This window comes from Muntiacus reevesi, chromosome 21 (genome assembly GCF_963930625.1).
Source record: "Muntiacus reevesi chromosome 21, mMunRee1.1, whole genome shotgun sequence".
Lineage (NCBI taxonomy): Eukaryota > Metazoa > Chordata > Mammalia > Artiodactyla > Cervidae > Muntiacus > Muntiacus reevesi.
Window position 1 is genome coordinate 17,142,874 of NC_089269.1, and position 18,569 is coordinate 17,161,442.

Consider the following 18,569-nt stretch of genomic DNA (forward strand, 5'->3'; position numbering starts at 1 on the left):
TACCTCTGGGTAGATAACTTTAATTTCCAAACCCTGTAACTATGAAGGGAATATGTTTGCTCATCGCTCTGTGGAGTATTGTAGCAGAGAGGGAGGGCAAGACCTATTACAAGTAACAGGCCAATGTGGCTAAATCTTCCACATGTTGAAATTAAAGGTTTTTAAACTGGAGAATGCAAGGGTACCTGAGAGACTTATTTATATAGTAGTGGATATTAAACGTAAGCCCTCTTGTCCATTCTGTAGTGTGAATTGGAGCATTTTTCTGTTTTTCCATCTGGATCTGTTTTCTGTGATAGATCACTGACATGACTTTAATACAAGGGAAAAATATATTTAAAAAAATACAACAGCAGAAAAAGAAAAAAAAAATTGAAGCAGGACCTGTGATTAGGGTATGTAGAGTAATGGTTCTTCTTCTTTTTAGCTCTTCACTCTTGAACTGAACTTTTATCACAACTGAAGATTTTACTTTTGTGTTGATTTTGAACTTTGTGCATGCTTTTGTGCATCTCTTTGATTGATGGTCTTAAACGTCAGAGTTTTTGCATCTGAATTACAGCTTTATTTGTGGACATGTGTATGCTGAGAGATATTGGACTAGTCCAGAGATTCTCAAAACACTGGTGTGAGAGGTAAAGAGCAGAAAGTGTGAGAAAAATTTCTTTGATAAACAGGCATGACTGTCACTAGTAATTTCAAATATAAGGAAGAGGCTTTAGTTGTTGAGTTTTACACCTTGTATGTTAGCGCCTGTTATTCATGGGAGGAGTTGCTGACAATACCTAGGGAAAAGTTAGAAATTGTATGTATGGAGTTTTAGCAACATAGATTTTGAAGTGCTTTTGAAGTTAAGAGTTATTTAAGAAGAGCACAGGCTGCGGAAAAATTATCTAAGGTGAACTTTGGTGGTCGTGGTTTAGTTGCTAAGTTGCGTCTGACTCTTTGTGATCCGTGGACTGTAGCACACCAGGCTCCTCTGTCTGTGGGATTTTCCAGGTGAGAATACTGGAGTGGGTTGCCATTTCCTTCTCTAGGGGATCTTCTCCACCCAGGGAGTGAACCCGGGTCTCCTGCATCACAGGCGGTTTCTTTACTGTCTGAGCCACCAGGGGTGGACAGTATTGGAGTGGGTAGCTTATCCCTTCTCCAGGGGACCTTCCTGACCCATGAATTGAACCAGGTTCTCCTGCATTGCAGGCAGATTCTCCACCAGCTGAGCTACCAGTGGGGAAGCCCATTGGTTCTCTAATGACATGCAAAAAATAAAATGAAGTGGAAGTTTTATTAGAACCGCTAACATTAGAGCTTGAGTTTCTAAAATATTTTGAGTTGTTTTAGTGGAATGCCAGGATATATAGTAACATGAGATGAGCATTTGTTCGCTTGGTCTTTCTACTGTTGACCACATTCCTGGTTTTTTTCAGCAGAACTTTGTCTCCTTCTCCTTGTTTGTTAGTTTTCTTTAAGTTATTGTGATTTTGGTTGTGGAGGAGGAGGAAAAATTCAAAGATATGTACTCTCCTAGGACACCAGTAGCTTAGAAGAAGCCATATAATTTAGGAGCTTCTTAAGTTGACCTCAAAAATTCTTGCATTTGCAGAGTCATTTCAGGTTAACTCCACTATTCGAGAAATGGGTTGCATATGTATTTATCTCATTTCTTTCGATTTTCATTTTCAGTGGTATGCATTTTATATAGTTAACAAGTTATGGTTTTTTTCTTTATTTGAGCTGTAGTGCATTATTGAATATGTTACTCATGGTAGAACAATTTCTAGATGGCCTGTGTATTATGTATGTATGTATATATATATTTTCTAATATGGGGCAAACAATAACAATTTTTTTAAAAGATAGTGGGGGTATACAACAAGTTTATCTTCAGGCTCTCGTGATTTGAGTGACTATCCTGTCTTGCCCACTCACCAGTGACTCCTGGACTTATCTAGTAGGGATGGGCAAAAAGCGAAAAATAGAAATATTTTTCTCTTGAGGAGCAAAAAGAAAAAGAATGCCTCACATTTAAAGCATCTTGCAGTTTCCCTTTGAGAGGTCAGTAGAAAACATCTCGAGGAAAGAGAACATGATCAAGATACCTCTTACTTGATCCCTGTGGGTGACTTTTGTTTCTAAACTTGTTAATTATAACAAGAATTGTCTTAGTGACTCTGTGGTCAACATTGATGGGGGAAGAAAAGGCTGTTAATTTCTCGTTTTATGTGTATAGAACCATTTACTTACTCTTTTCTCACTTTCCTTAAACCTCACTATTATTTGACTTTGATATGTAATGTTTGTTTGATTACAAAAAGGAGCACGTAATATGTGAAATAAGTTGCTCTTCTTTTTTACTAACATTGTCAGTTTTATTTGTAATTATTATGTAGTTAACATATTAATGATATATGTTTTAGTTTTTTATTACTTAGAAACATACAAATTGCTTTTTAAGATTGTATTTTGTAATTATTAGGCTAGGTTATTTTGTGGTATGTCAAAATTCCCTGAAATAAAATCAGAACATTGAAAATAATCTGTTATAAGTGATTTGCAACCGATTATGAAGACCTTCAAAGTATTGTCTCATAGAGACACAGGTGTGGTGACAGTAACAGAGGCCACATAGATTAACCAATGGCTTAGTCATTTAAGGGAGGCCGTCCCATCTAATAGGTCTGTTATGTGTTAAATTGCTTGCTCCTTTATTATAAATTGTGTAGATTGTTTATTCAGTTTTTAGAGTGGACAGTATGGCTACATATGTCACTTAGAATTTGCATGTTTATGAAGCTATATAGCGCTATACTTTGAAGAGAGTCAACTTGGTCTCTTTTTTTAAAGGCAGTTTTCCGAGACTTGGCCCTGCAGCAGTCAGTTTATACCACTAGGGGTCAGTCTACATGAACAGATGTCCATGTGTATTACTCAGGTGTCCAGTTTTAGGACAGTGTTATCCTTTGATGTCATGTAGTGTCTTTTCATTTGGGGATAGAAGAATCTCCTTGGACACTTACACGGTAATATACAGCTTCTCGCATCCTACATTTTCTAGCTATACTCTTGACAGGGCATTTCTCAAAGGATTTCAATGTGTAGCTTAAGGTTATTTTCCCTTAGCTGTCTCCTTTCACTTCTCTCTGATGTCAGTTCAGAGCCTTCGTCTAATTTAATATGCAGAAACAAGAGGATGGCTGACAACATTGGAATCCTAGGTCAGAGTCTTCCGCAAGCATTATGAATGGGACTGAAGATGACAGTGGCTCGTAAAATGACTGAGTTTGGAGAGTGACTAGCACGTGGGAGTTATGCATGAGGGTGACTTTGTAACTGGGACGCTCTCATTGCTGGCTTCTGGTATTTATTCCTATTCTCTGGTATCTAGAGGACAGTGAGGTCTCTGGTCCTCACTCCAGTGTAAGTCCTTCCCAGGCAGTGGCTGTATCTTACCCATCCTTGTTCTTCCTGTACTGTGATGTTTGACACATATTTGGTACAGATTGTGTTGTTTGAACTGAACTCCATAAATACCAATATGCCAGAATGACCTACTTTTATTACATAGTCATTTTTATTGGTAGAGAAATGTTAAATATCAACAGAAATACCCATGGCACCATGGCCAAAAATATAAAGACCCATTCTTCTTTTTTCTAAAGAAGGAGAAGAAGGTACATAATTTAAGGTAATTGGGACAATTTGGAACTCTTATCAAGCTAATGATTGTTCTGAGGAAAGAAAAATGCCTCTAATTTCTAGGTAGAGCTCAGAAATAGTCCCGTACCTTTCTCCAGGAGCTTTCTTCACTTGTTAGTTGGGAGACAAGGCTTATTTCTCAGAATAAGCTTCATGTTCGGTCTAACATCACACTGGGCGTGTTAGAAAATTGGGTGGTGTTTTGGCCATGATGTGCGGTATGTGTGATCTTTGTTCCCTTACCATGGATGGAATTCATGCCCCCCCGCCCCACCCCCGAATTGGAAGTACAGTGTCTTTACCGCTGAACCACCAAGGAAATCCCAGAAATTTAGTTTGAAATCATAGAATCCAGCTTTTGAGATTGGAAAGGAGTTTTTTGCTTGTTTAGCTCACTGCATTGTGCTTGGCAGAAGTATTACTCAATTTTAAGCAGAATGAGAACCAAGGTTTGTTAAAAGGGTGATGATTTTGGTAGTTACACTAAATGATATAGTGCATGTGTGTGTATATATATAATTATATTAATATATTTACTTTGCTATGATTCCAGATGAGGTTCAACTTGTGACCACTGGGAGTCACTGTGTAGCTGTCCGAGCTAAGGAGACTCCCACGCCATCCACACCAGCTTGTTGGGCTGCTGGGGAGATAAGGTACTCATCTCTTTTTCCCCAACCACTGGCATTTATCAATTTGCCAACCGGTAGTTATTAAGTGTCCACAGAGAGCTGGATTCTGTGTTAAATTAGGCAACACAATGAGAATAAGCTGCCTGTGTGGCTAGGCACGTTTCCCTGCCCCCACTCCCATCCCCAGCAAAGCTCTTTAAATCTCCCTTATAATTTATATTTCATTTATTTATTATTTATATATTTATTTATTAGGTTATATCTTTGTTACTAGAGATCTTTGAGAGAGAGGTCTGCATTTTTATTTTGTAATTGTTAATCCCATTGGCTGACGTGTAGTAGATACTTACTCTATGTTTGTTGAGTGGCTGGATGCTGGGTCAGTCATTTCCTCTTGTTCTTTAGATTTTGATGTTGTTAATATTTCTTCTTGACTGCACTACGTGTTTTTACGTAGTTATTGCTACTTACCTGCATCACTCCCTGCTCACTGCCCTTTAATGCTACTATGATCATGAAAGTTATTGGTGAACATTTTCCTTTCATATCAGTTATTCTTCCTCATTCTGCTGTAACAGTGTAGAAGTCTTGTTTATACCACATCAGACGTGAATGACATCATCATTATCAATGGCAACATTAATAGTTCCACCTTTGTTAGTGGGAATGAGAATTGAATGATGTACAGGAAAAGCTGTGTTGTGTTGGAAAACAGCTCTGGAAGAGGACTAAGTTCTCAAGAGGAAAAATGTGCATTGTAGTATTGCATTTTTCAAGAACAGAAAATGTATTAATTCTCACCACCTCCCTTTTTTCGTTTATAAAATCCACTCAACTCTTACTAAACATTGGGTGGGGACCAGGCAGTGTACTAGGTATTGAGGAGAGTTCAGTGATAGGAATTCAGCAGAGTCTGACGCGCTAAACAGCTCACTGTGCAGTTGTGGGTGAGAGCTAGAAATAATATAAAAAACAATTAGACTGTAAATGCAGAATTTAACTGCCAAATAAGCGAAAGAGACCATAGGAATTAGAAGTGTGATTCCATTTAGATTAGATCTGTCATGATCGACTCCAGAAAGTTGAATTTTTCTTGTGGTTTTGAAGTATCGAGACATTCCATTCCTTGGAATGGAGAGCAGAGGACGTTTTGGGGAGAGATGTTCAGGTATGTCTGGGCAATAAAGAGAAAAAATTAGGTCTAAAGATGAGAACACATGTAGGGAAAAACTATCATAGAGGTAGTGAGTCCATCTTGTGAAGTACCTAGGATATATTTCTAATCATGAGTTTTGGGGCCACAGTAGATTGTACTTAAAATTGGGTCTTGAAGGTCATTTCTCATTTTGTATCCTACTCTTCTTGCTAGAACAACTGGGTGTCTCTGTAGGTACTACATCTAGAGTTACCATATCCAATAATTTTTTCTGACACTGGCTATTACTGACAATGCAAGTCTAAATATTGCCAGAGGGGCTTATGTTTTTTGCAGAAAAGTTGGTATTTCATCCAAAGAAACTTTGCCTTTGCAGATGACAACCACTCGAACATATGTGGCCTGGAGGTTACCCAGCATTTGGGCTCCTGATTTGTTAAAGAGAGTATAGAGCTCCAAGTCATATCACTAAGTTTTCATTTTTCCTTTGGCTACCATTATTAAAAAAGTATTCTCCTGGAAAACTTTTCTGCCAGGCTAGGAGCCACAGATACTGAGCTTGTGTGATGAAACATTGAAGCCCTTGAGGGTATTTTGGTGGCTGGAAATGTTGCTAGTGAAATTAATTAAATTTGCATCTTTAAATATTTTGGTTATTAGGTTAGTAGAAATGTGTACTTAGGGAAAAATTAGTAGTATAATCCTGTTTGTATTCTTTTCTTAACTTCTCTCCTTCATGTTATATTTAAGGATTGCTTGTCAGGGTAACTCTTTTTTCCCCATAATTGAGAACCAACCTTTATTCCCATAATTGCATAGAGACTTCGGTTCCTGTCAATGCCAATAGATTGTTTAGTCCCATTAAGGAAAATGGACCTTTGTTTTTGTGAAAGTTGTAAAATGAGGTGGCTGGAACCTCACAGGTAATGAAGACCAGATAAACTGATTAAACGAAGAAAACTATAAAGAAAAGAATTGATTTATGGTAGTGATTTTTTTGTTTGTCTGAAAAAGTCTCTAATTAAATTCTCTTTCATGGGAGTAATAGTGAAGGAACCTCTGGAAATTATTTGTGTGTATGTCTGATTTCAGGATATGAATTTTATTATTTTATGTAATTAGCCCTGAGCTCTCACTTACCTGTAGGGCATGTTGTTCAAGCAACAAGAGGAAGTAAACCACAATTTTAAATCAACAACTGAAAGAGATGGTGTACCTGCTATAAAAACATCTTACTTCTCACTCTAAGGACTAGTTAATCGTATATCTATCCAAGACTTGCAGTATGACTGGGGCAAAAAAATCTCAACAGGTGTTTACCATTTAACTCAGTAGGTGGTTCTATAGATTTTAGCTATTTTTGAAAATAGATTAGTAGTTAACTAATTATTATAATAAGTGAAGTCACTCAGTTGTGTCCGACTCTTTGCGACCCCATGGACTGTAGCCTGCCAGGTTCCTCTATCCATGGGATTTTCCAGGCAAGAATACTGGAGTGGCTTGCCATTTCCTTCTCCACTTTTTTGTAATAATAAAAGTGTCTATAAATAATTTTGTTCAAAGTGACTTACAAAATGTAATTATCATATGTGTACCAAAATAGTTTCCTATTAACAAAATTGCAGAGATTGTTTGGTAATTAACCTTTTAAATATTGCACATAACCTTTACATATATAAAATGTAAATTTAGTAAGATAGACTTTTTCGTATATACTGAGATCTTTTAAAATTGGTCAAATATGAAACTTCCTTCTGTTTGGAATTAATTAAAAGTGTTTCTTCTAAATGACACTAGGAGCATATTCACCATTCAGGTTGACCTAAATACTAAGCTAAGACAACAGAATGGGTTGGCAGGTCATCAAAGCAATCAAATTAAGATTAAACGGTTTTGTCAGCTATAAAGACAGATATTTTATACTAAACACATTGAATTATTTACAGAAATTTTTACTTTAAATAAAAAATTTGAACAGTGTGAGATTGAGGCTCTATAAATACAACTATTAAATGTAATACAAAAAATATCAAATGAACACATTCAATAAATCCATGAAGTTATTAGAACAAATTTTCAAATATAATAGGAAAAATTCCCAAGATATTTTAATTCCTATTCCTTTAAAATCACTTTTTGAACATGAATTGTGATTTATATTTGTGTTTTTAATCTGCCTCTTCTATTTCTCACCAGGGCCAAATGCTTAATCTTGTGTGAAAAGAAAAACTGAATGAACAAAATAGTGGTAAATGTAAACTGAGCTTATATATGACCATCTGGTTTTGAAGCAGTAGAAAAATTGTTTTATGTATAAATGGTCATTTGTCTCAAAATATTTCTTAGATAAATTAAGAATGGTAATTCTCAGGTCATAATTTTTTGACAGCATAAAGGAATTCCTTTTTTTTTTTTTTAATGGTCCATCTTCCTATAGAGTGAAAAAATCATAAAGAATATTTCAGGAAGAAAATCTTGGAAACAGAATTAAAAAGCACTTTGCTGCTGCTGCTGCTAAATCGCTTCAGTCGTGTCCGACGCTGCGACGCCATAGACGGCAGCCCAGCATGCTCCCCGTCCCTGGGCTTCTCCAGGCAGGAACACTTTAGAAATTATCTAATGACTAGTACAGTTCCCTCAACGTGTAAACGGGAAAACTGAGCTACAGTGAGAGACAGGCGCAAGTTTGTTGACTTTTTTTTTTAACCTTTTATTATGAAAACATTTTTCACATGCGTAAAAGTAAAGTGAATAGCAAAGGGCTCGACCCTTCTTTCTGATAATCACTGGCAAGGTGGCAATACAGCACTTCACAGGTGGCTAGTGACACATGTTGAAATGATAATGTTTTGGATATATTGAGTTAAAATGTGATTTAAAATGAATTTCATCTGTTTGTTTTTACTTTTCCAAACATGGCTTCCAGAAAATTTGAAACTACATAAATGGCTTACATTATATTTTTATTGGACAGTGCTGGCATAGAATCCTCATTTACTTATACCTCCTCTAGTGGTCGTCAGTTCATGACACATCTTGTTTCATTTATACCCCATAGAGGTACCTGTGGTCGTGCTGGTAATCCGTCCCAGCTCTGGCATGGGGTACCTGCTTGTTGTTTAGTTCTTCCTCCTCTACGCTTTTAAATTGAAGTCTTTTGTATGTGTGTGCTAGTTTCACGATCTCCTAATTAAGATTACATTTCTGAGATTTACTGATTTTGACAGGTTAATAATCCATTCATTCATTTCTTTACAGACTATTATTTTAATTTAATTGATAAAGATTCTTAAATCAAATTTCCCACTTACTAAGTTGGGTGGGCTTATTCATAAATCATTGCTTATTCTTCCAAAATCCAGGTCACATAAGGATAGCAATAGAGTTAGTGTTTTCTCCACTCTGCTTCTCATTTATATTTTTCAAGCAAAGTTTCATTATTCACTGAAAGTATATGTTAAAAATCATAATTGTTCAATAATCAGTAAATATACCCATTGAATGTTTACCATGTAAAGGAACTCAGGGTGTGTGTATATACCACCCCGTCCCCTATGATCCATCATTCAGAGAGTAGTCATAGCTGGGCAGAGAGAGAAGGAAACATAAATGTGTCTTTGAGTATTCTGGACCTGAATTGTCAGGAAGAGATCAAAGCAGAAATGTCTAGAGATTAGCAAGAGCTGAACTACTGGGAAGAGGTTTTCTATCTAGACATCCTCTTTAGTGATCTGCATCTCTTTAGTGAAAAGACGTTCTCTTTTCTGAATCAAAGAGGAAAACATTTGGATAAAACTCTTTCTTATAGAAATATGCTCTTTCAGGGAATATTTACAATTCAGTTTCTTCTTATGTCTTTATCCTTGTTACAGTTATTTCAGCAAAGTATATTCTCTGTATTTTAAAAAACGTATTTGTGTTGTTTGGGTGCATGTAAATCATTAATGGAATCTATTTAATATTATGTTTTTAAGCTTAATTACAAACCTGACTTCCACAGTTCTACCTTGGAAGATTGAATGGGCTTTATCAAAGAAAATCTGAGAGTTTTGAGTTTTTCCTTTTGCTTGACATCAGCACTTGGAGCAGGTATCTGCTGTTTACCTTCAGGGTGATTTGGGTGGCAGTGGTGATGTCAGTTGGTATGCTGTCTTCTGCAGGCTCCACAGAGCCACATCCCCTTGGAACAATGGCCTGGAAGGACCACGTTGCCTGACTCCCTGGCCCTCTGTCCCCTGGTTACGTGAGGACACTGGGGAAAACCAGTGGGAAATGGCAAGTAGGGAGGTGAGTCTGGGGGCCTCTTCCCCTTGTTCTGTTCCTGTGGGGTTGCTGAGGGTGGCTGCTGTCCACCCAGCCCCTCTGTCTCTGGGTTTTGGTCATCGCCACTTAATCCTCTGCAGACCCAGGGTTGCTAATGCCTACCTGGTAAAAGGCCAGTGAAAGTGAAAGTGTTAGTTGCGGAGTTGTGTCTGAGTCTTTGCAGCCCCGTGGACTGTAGCCCACCAGGCTCCTCTGTCCATGGAATTCTACAGGCAGGAATACTGGAGTGGGTTGCCATGCCCTTCTCCAGGGGATCTTCCTAATTAGGGATTGAACTTGGGTCTCCTGCATTGCTGGAAGATTCTTTACCATCTGAGCCACCAGGGAAACCCATTAGAAGGCCAGAGGTACTGTTTATTCCCTCTAGTCTTTCCACCCTTACACATACATTTATAAATCCTTTTATTAAATTTCCCCTAAACTATCCTAATTTGAATGTGCCATTTGTCGTCCATGGAATTCAAAGTGTATGAGGATTTCCAGCCCTGACCCTTCATGTTGGAATTCTGGTTTGACCCTGGATGCTCAGCATTCTCACCTCAGAAGCTGAGTTTCTACTTTGAAGAGAAATTAGTGTGTTACTGGAGATTCTGGTACTTTGAGCACAGGCTATAGAACAAGGATTTCCTCACATTCCTTTCTATCTAAATAATAAAACGCATGCTTCACCAGAATGAAATACAGAACTGACATTCTACAATGGACTTGAAAACTAAACACTTCTTCAGGGTATCCTTCAGTGGAACTAAGGATTGGGGTGGCAGCTGCAGCCCTGACGTCAGTACACTTGGACTTGACTTTAAATCAATGCCACAGACACTTTTGGCCTCAAATTGCTGGCAGTGGCATTAAGTCCTAGTGCACTTAAGAGCTTCAGGTTTCTAATAAGCATTTTCTTCAAAGCAGTGGCTTGATTTGCTTTGTGATTTTTGTCAAGTACATATCATATCAAAGGATAAGTGTTTGCCAAAGCCTTTCTTCAGCCACAAAAAGGGGAGTTTTGTTTGAAGAAAGTCAAGTTGCGCTGGCTGGCCCCCACAGGGAAGATGAAAGGAATGACTGGATTTTCTGTTACTCTGTTGTTGTTGTTTGTATCCGTCAAGTATTTTAATCAACATGAAAGGACTTGTCGCACTGTGAGAGCCATGCAATTTGAGAAAGCCATTCAAAGGCCGCCAAATAAATTTGCAGCTAATAAAGTTGTATTTGTCGGTGGTGTCAAAGACCAGATTTATGGGAGATGATTAATAAGGACCAGAATACCAGGCATGGAAAGATGGACAGGAGATTATTTTCCAAGTTCATTTCTCTGCTGTAGATTCTTGATATGCGTTATATATGTTGAAAGAAACAACAAGGTAAGTTTTCAAAGGCTGGTTTTGGTCTGGCTATAATGTAGCATTGAGACATGATTATGATATAAATTGCATATGGCATAAGCCCTCTTGAAGGAGGTAGCCATTAACCTCACCAGAGAGCCCCAGAACTTACGCAGGACTGGGAAACAGACCCTTGGGGGGCACAAATAAAACCTTGTGTGCCCCAGGACCCAGGAGAAAGGAGCAGTGACCCCAAAAGTGACCTAGACTGACCTAGACTTTCCTGTGAGTGTCCAGGAGTTTCTGGAAGAGGCATCGGTCGGTGGTGGCCTGCTGCAGGATTGGGGGCACTCAGTGCTGGAGTGCATGCATGGGACCTTTGGAAGGAGGTCGCCATTATCTTCACAGCCCGCCCATCAATAGAAAATTGGATTAAAGATTTAATGAGATGGCCCCGCCCATCAGAACAAGACCCAGTTTCCCCCTCAGTCTCTTCCATCAGGAAGCATCCATAAGCTTCTTATCCTTATCCATCAGAAGGCCAAGAGAATGAAAACCACAATCACAAAAAACTATAACAAACTGATCACATGGACCACAGCCTTGTCTAACTCAGTGAAACTATGAGCCATGCGATATAGGGCCACCCAAGACGGATGGATCATGCTGGAGAGTTCTGACAAAATGTGGTCCACTGTAGAAGGAAGTGGCAAACCACTTCAGTATTCTTGCCTTGAGAACCCTGTGAACAGTATGAAAAGGCAAAAAGATAGGGCATTGAAAGATGAACTCCCCAGGTCAGTAGGTGCCCAGTATGCTACTGGAGATCAGTGGAGAAATAACTCCAGAAAGAATGAAGAGATGGAGCCAAAGCAAAAACAACACCCAGTTGTGAATGTGACTGGTGATGGAAGCAAGGTCCAATGCTGTAAAGAGTAATATTGCATAGGAATCTGGAATGTTAGGTCCTTGAGTCAAGACAAATTGGAAGTGGTCAAACAGGAGATGACAAGAGTGAACATCAACATTTTAGGAATCTGAATTAAAATCGTCTGGAATGGGTGAATTTAACTCAGATGACCATTACATCTACTACTGTGGGCAAGAATCCCTTAGAAGAAATGGAGTAGTTATCATAGTCAAGAAGAGTCCCAAAGGAAGTACTTGGATGCAATCTTGAAAACGACAGAATGATCTATGTTCATTTCCAAGGCAAACCATTCAATATCACAGTAATCCAAGTCTGTGTCCTGACCAGTAATGCGGAAGAAGCTGAAGTTGAATGGTTCAATGAAGACCTACAAGACCTTCTAGAACACCCAAAAAAGATATCCTTTTCATTATAGGGGACTGGAATGCAAAAGTAGGAAGTCAAGCGATAGGAGTAACAGGCAAATTTGGCCGTGGAGTACAGAATGAAGCAGGGCAAAGGCTAGCAGAGTTTTGCCAAGAGAATGCACTGGCCATAGCTAACACCCTTTTCAACAACACAAGAGAAGACTCCACACATGGACATCACCAGATGGTCAATACCAAAATCAGATTGATTACATTCTTTGCAGGCAAATATGGAAAAGCTCTATACAGTCAGCAAAAATAAGAACTGGAGCTGACTGTAGCTCAGATCATGAACTCCTTATTGCCAAATTCAGACTTGAATCATGAACTCTTTATTCCCAAATTCAGACTTAAATTGAAGAAAGTAGAGAAAACCACTGGACCATTCAGGTATGACCTAAATCAAATCCCTTAAGATTATACAGCAGAAGTGAGAAATAGATTCGAGGGATTAGATCTGATAGAGTGCCTGAAGAACTATGGACTGAGGTTCGTGACATTGTACAGTAGACAGGGATCAAGACAATCTCCAAGAAAAATAAATGGAAAAAGGCAAAATAGTTGTCTGAGGAGGCCTTTCAGATAGCTGAGAAAAGAAGAGACACTAAAGGCAAAGGAGAAAAGGAAAGATATACCCATTTGAATGCAGAGTTCCAAAGAATAGCAAGGGGAGATAAGAAAGCCTTCCTCAGTATTGGTGCAAAGAAATTAAACAGTAGAATGGGAAAGACTGGAGATCTCTTCAAGAGAATTGGAGATACCAAGGGCACATTTTATGCAAAGATGGGCACAGTAAAGGACAGAAATGGTATGGACCTAACAGAAGATATTAAGAAGAGGTGGCGAGAATACACTTAAGAACTATACATTAAAGATCTTCATGACCCAGATAACTGAGATGGTGTGATCACTCACCTAGAGCCAGACATCCTGGAATGCGAAGTCAAGTGGGCCTTAGGAAGCAGCACTAGAAACAAAGCTAGTGGAGGTGATAGAATCCCTGTTGAGCTATTTCAAATCCTAAAAGATGATGATAGGAAAGTGCTGCACTCAATATGCCAGCAAATTTGGAAAACTCAGTAGTGGCCACAGGACTGGAAAAGATCAGTTTTCATTCCAGTCCCAAAGAAAGGCAGTGCCAAAGAATGTTCAAATACTGCACAATCACACTCATCTCACTCTTACAAAGTAATGCTCAAAATTCTCCAAGTCAGGCTTCAACAGTATGTGAACTGTGAACTTCCAGATGTTCAAGCTGGATTTAGAAAAGGCAGAGGAACTGGAGATCATTGCCAACATCCTTTGGATCATCAAAAAATCATGAGAGTTCCAGAAAAACATCTACTTTTGCTTTGTTGACTATGCCAAAGCGGTTTGTGTGGATCACAGCAAGCTATCGAAGATTCTTAAAGAGATGGGAATACTAGACCACCTGACCTGCTTCCTGAGAAATCTGTATGCAAGTCAAGAAGCAGCAGTTAGAAACGGACATGAACAACAGACTGGGTCCAAATCAGGAGAGGAGTACGTCAAGGCTGTGTATTGTCACCCTGTTTATTTAACTTACATGTAGAGTACATCATGAGAAACGCTGGGCTGGATGAAGCACAAGATGGAATCAAGGTTGCCGGGAGAAATATCAGTAACCTCAGATATGCAGATGACACCACCTTTATGGCAGAGAGCGAAGAAGAACTAAAGAGCCTCTTGATGAAAGTGTAAGAGGAGAGTGAAAAGGTGGCTTAAAACTTGATATTCAGAAAATGAAGATCATGGCATATGGTCACATCACTTCATGGCAGATAGATGGGGAAATAATGGAAACAGTGACAGACTTTATTTTCTTGGGCTCCAGAATTACTGAAGATGGTGACTGCAGCCATGAAATTAAAAGACACTTGCTCCTTGGAAGAAAAGCTATGACCAACCTAGAGAGCATATTAAAAAGCAGAGGCATTACTTTGCCAACAAAATTCTGTCTAGTCAAAGTTAACGGTTTTTCTAGTAGTCATATATGGATGTGAGAGCTGGACTATAAAGAGAACTGAGCAGCGAAGAATTGATGCTTTTGAAGTGTGGTGTTAGAAAAGACTCTTGAGAGTCCCGTGGACTGCAAGGAGATCCAGCCAGTTCATCCTAAAGGAAATCAGTCCTGAATATTCATTGGAAGGACAGATGCTGAAGCTGAAACTCCAATACTTTCACCACCTGTTGCGAAGAAGTGACTCACTTGAAAAGACCCTGATGCTTGGAAAGATTGAAGGTGGGAGGAGAAGGGTCCGACAGAGGAGGAGATGGTTGCATGGCATCACCGACTCGATATACATGATTTTGAGGATGCTCTGCAAGTTGGTAGTGGACAGGGAAGCCCGGCATGTTGTAGTCTATGTGGTCTTAAAGAGTTGGATACGACTGAGTGACTGAACTGAACTGAAATTTTATGCATGTACATGACCTAATGAATTTAGAATAATGATTTAAAATTAAAATTACTTTGTTAGTGATATATGCAGTATCTAAATTTATTTTAATTTACTGTTCTATGTTTTTGTATCATTCTATGAGGTGTGTGTGTACACATACACATATATATGAAAAGTGAAAGTGGAGGTTACTCAGTCATGTCTGACTGTTTGCGACTCCATGGACTGTGTCCATGGACTTTTCGAGGCCAAAATACTGGAGTTTATAGCCTTTCTGTTCTCCAGGGGATCTTCCCAATCCAGGAATTGAACCCAGGTCTCCTGCATTGCAGGCAGATTCTTTACCACCAGAGCCACAAGGGAAGGCCATACACATATGTATATACGTATATATTGATGCTTTTTTGTTATTTTTGAGCCTTCAGATATTCTATTACAGTGATCATGTGACAATGCTTGTGTCCTCAAAAAAAGAAAGAAAAAGAAAAAGGAAAAAGTACCACCTTCTTTGTATTTAATATAATTTATAATTACCAGTTAGGAAATTAACTGCATGGTATATTCTTAATTCAAATTAAGCAAAACTCAAATTTTCTCATTGTCAGTTCTTGAGACAAGACCGAAGTATGGCATTATTATACTTGCTCTCTCAGAAAGTTGAGTCATGTCTCTTGATGAGGGCAAAAATGTAAGAATACCACCCCTACTCTGTATTTCTTTTTGAGTCTCATCTTTTCTTGTTCTTATTTTTTATGTCTTATTTTCTTTTCTTCCTGTTTAAAAAAATTTATGCAAGAAGTTAATCATGTTCCTTGTCATCGTTTAGTCACTAAGTCACGTCCAACACTTGTGACCCCATGGGCTGTAGCAGGTTTCCTGTCCTTCACCGTCTCCTGGAGTTTGCTAAAAATTCGTGTCCCTTAAGTTGGAAGCGTCATCCAGTTAGCTATCTCATCCTCTGTTGCTTCCTTCTCCTTTTGCCCTCAAGCTTTCCCAGCATCAGAATATTTTCCAGTGAGTCAGCTCTTTGCATCAGGTTGCCTCAGTATTGGAGTTTCAGCTGCAGTGTCAGTCCTTCCAATGAATATTCAAGACTGATTTCTTTTAGAATTGACTGGTTTGACTTCGTTGCTGTTCAAGAGACTCCCAAGAATCTTCTCCAGCAGTACATTTCAAAAGCATCAATTCTTTGACACTCAGCCTTCTTCATGGTCCAACTTCCACATCTGTACATGACTACTGCAGAAACCATAGCTTTGAGTATCTGGACCTTTGTCGGCAAAGTGATGTTTCTGCTTTTCAATATACTGCCTATGTTTGTCATAGCTTTTCTTCCACGGAGCAAGTGTTTTTTAATTTCGTGGCTGCAGTCACTGTTCTCAGTGATTTTAGAGACCAAGAAAGTAGTCTATCACTGTTGCCATTTTTTCTGAATCTCTTTGGCATGAAGTGATGGGAACGGATGCCATGATCTTAGTTTTTTGAAGGTTGAGTTTTAAGCCAGGTTTTTCACTCTCTTTTTTTCAACTTTCATCAAGAGATTCTAGTTCCTCTTCATGTTCTGCTATATGGTGGTGTCATCTGCATATCTGAGGTTACTGATATTTCTCCCGGAAATCTTGATTCCAACTTGTGGTTCATCTAGCCTGGTATTTTGTGTGATGTACTGTACATAGAAGTTAAAAAAGCAGGGTGGCGATGTATAGCCCTGACATACTCCTTTCCCAGTTTTGATCCAATCCATTGTTCCATGTCTGGTTCTGGCTGTTGCTTCCTGACCTGCATACTGTGACCACCTGTTTCTCGTGAGGTAGGTAGTTCAGTTCAGTTCAGTCACTCAGTCATGTCCGACTCTTTGTGACCCCATGGACTGTAGCACCCCAGGCCTCCCTGTCCATCACCAACTCTCAGAGTTTACTCAGAACTCATGTCCATCTCATCCTCTGTCATCCCATTTTCTTCCCGCCTTCATTCTTTACCAGCATCGGGGTCTTTTCAAATGAGTCAGTTCTTCGCATCAGGTGGCCAAAATATTGTAGTTTCAGCTTTAGCATCCATCCTTCCAATGAGTATTCAGGACTGATTTCCTTTAGGATGGACTGGTTGGATCTCCTTGCAGTCCAAGGGACTCTCAAGAGTCTTCTCCAGTACCACAGTTCAAAAGCATCGGTTCTTCGGCACTCAGCTTTATATCGGATGTCTGGTATCCCATTCTCTTAAAGAATTTTCCATGGTTTGTTGTGATCCACACACTCAAAGGCTTTAGCATAGTCACTGAAGCAGAAATTGATGTTTTTCTGGAGTTCCTTTGCTTATTCTATGATCCAGTGGATGTTGGCAATTTGATTTCTGGTTCTTCTGCCTTTTCTAAATCCAGCTTGTACATCTGGAACTTTTCAGTTCATGTACTGCTGAAGCCTAGCTTGAAGGATTTTGAGCATTATCTTGGTAGCATGTGAAATAGGCACAATTGTGCAGTAGTTTGAACTTTCTTTGACCTTGCCTTTGAGATTGGAATGAAAACTGACATTAGTCATATATTCCTTAGTATTTGGATATTCTCAACACTGTTCTGAAAAAAGCTCCTCTCCTTTTTTATATATTGATGCATTTCTTTTATTCCCATTGTTCAACCCTGTTTTCCACAAAAGACAACCATAATGTATATTTTTCTATTCATATAGTCTTATATATATTACTGTTTACATGCATCTATTTTTAATTTATGTAAATAATATTGAAATTGATAGTGTTTTTGTTCTTACCATCTTCACTTATTAGCATGTTTTAAATTTTTTTTTGTGGCTGTATTTAATATAGTGTTTGTGGAGAGCAATTACTAATAGCTCCAGAAAGAATGAAGTGGCTGGGCCAAAGCAAAAATGATGCTCAGTTGTGAGTGTGTCTGGTGTTGAAAGTAAAGTCTGATACTGTAAAGAACAATATTGCATAGGAATCTGGAATGTTAGATCCATGAATCAAGGTAAATTGGACAGCGTCAATCAGAGATGGCAAGAGTTGAGATCAAGACATCTTAGAAATCAGTGAACAAAAATGGATAGGAATTGGCAAATTTAATTCAGATGACCACTGTATTTTTTACTGTGGGCAAGAATTGCTTAGAAGAAATGGAGTAGCCCTCATAGTCAACAAAAGAGTACAAAATGCAGTACCTGGGTGCAGCCTCAAAAATGACAGAATGATCTTGATTTGTTTCCATGACAAATCATTCAACATCATAGTAATCCAAGTCTGTGCCCCAACAAGTGATTCTGAAGAAGCTGAAGTTGAATGGTTCTGTGAAGACCTATAAGACCTCTTAGAAATAAACAAACAAAAAAAAGATGTCCTTTTCATCATAGGGGACTGGAATGCAAAAGTAGGAAGTCAAGAGATACCTGGAATAATGGAAGGTTTGGCCTTGAAGTACAAAATGAGGCAGGCGAAGACTATCAGAATTCTATCAAGGGAACATGCTCATAATAGCCAACACCCTTTCCAACAGCCCGAGACAACTTTACACATGGACAGCGCCAGTTGGTCAATACTGAAATCAGATTGATTATATTCTTTGCACTTGAAGATGGAGAAGCTCTATATAGTAAGCAAAAGCAAGACCTGGAGCTGACTGTGGCTCAGATTGTGAACTCCTTATTGCAAAATTCTGACTTAAATTGACGAA